The following is an 853-nucleotide window of genomic DNA, read 5'->3' on the forward strand; positions in this document are numbered from 1 at the left end:
TGTCACCAGGTGGTTAGATAAGTTACTAGGTATGTGAGCTCAGGAGTCTGCCCACTCCTCCTGTACGGATTCAGCTTAGGTGCCTAGGTAGATAGCCACCAAGTGCATGGAGTAGGCTCTCACTTACAGTCCTAGACAGGCATGGGTGATTGGTGTAAGCACAGGCATCTGGCTTTAGCAGTGGGACACACTCTGAGCAAGGCAGGGGGCTGACAGCCACCCCTGAGTGTCAAGGAGGAAGGTGTGTCCCTGTTCCCTGGAGCACGTAGGTGGGTGGGTTTTGCAGCCAGACTATGAGCACCTAATGCTGTTGGCTGTAAGGACTGTGGGGCACCTCTTATGTGCCCCTATTGCAGGTGGCTAGGTGGTGTGGGTGGAGTCCTCAGGCCCCTGATGTGGGTAGGTTAAGACCCTGCTTAATGCAGAGCAGTGTCAAATGTCAAGAACCTGCCACTTCACAGCTAAAACAGTTGAAGTTAGAGTTCCGGTATATACCCTGTTGTACTGCAGTAGTGAGGGCCTGTGCTGTTGAAATGGGCCCATACAAGTCTATGCAGGGGGAAAGGCACTCAAAGTCCATGGATCCCTTATGCCTGTGCCTAGGCAAAGGAGCTGTGCCTACCCTGGGTTCTTGGCTTAGGGGAGCTGGCAGTTTATTTTTATCCCTGTTTCTTAATTTGTTCACTCTCCAAGGCAGGGAGAATGGCTCCGGGCGTGGGATGGTTTCTACTTCTGGCGCAGGGGACTCGGTAATTTCTGAAGCCAGTCCAGGACCCAGTGCGGAGCAGGGATCAGGGAGCAGGGAGGTAAATGGGAGAGAGGTTTTTCCCTAAGGGGGGTGTTCTTGATCTGC

This window comes from Trichechus manatus, unplaced genomic scaffold (assembly GCF_000243295.1).
Source record: "Trichechus manatus latirostris isolate Lorelei unplaced genomic scaffold, TriManLat1.0 scaffold00194, whole genome shotgun sequence".
NCBI classification, from domain to species: Eukaryota; Metazoa; Chordata; class Mammalia; order Sirenia; family Trichechidae; genus Trichechus; species Trichechus manatus.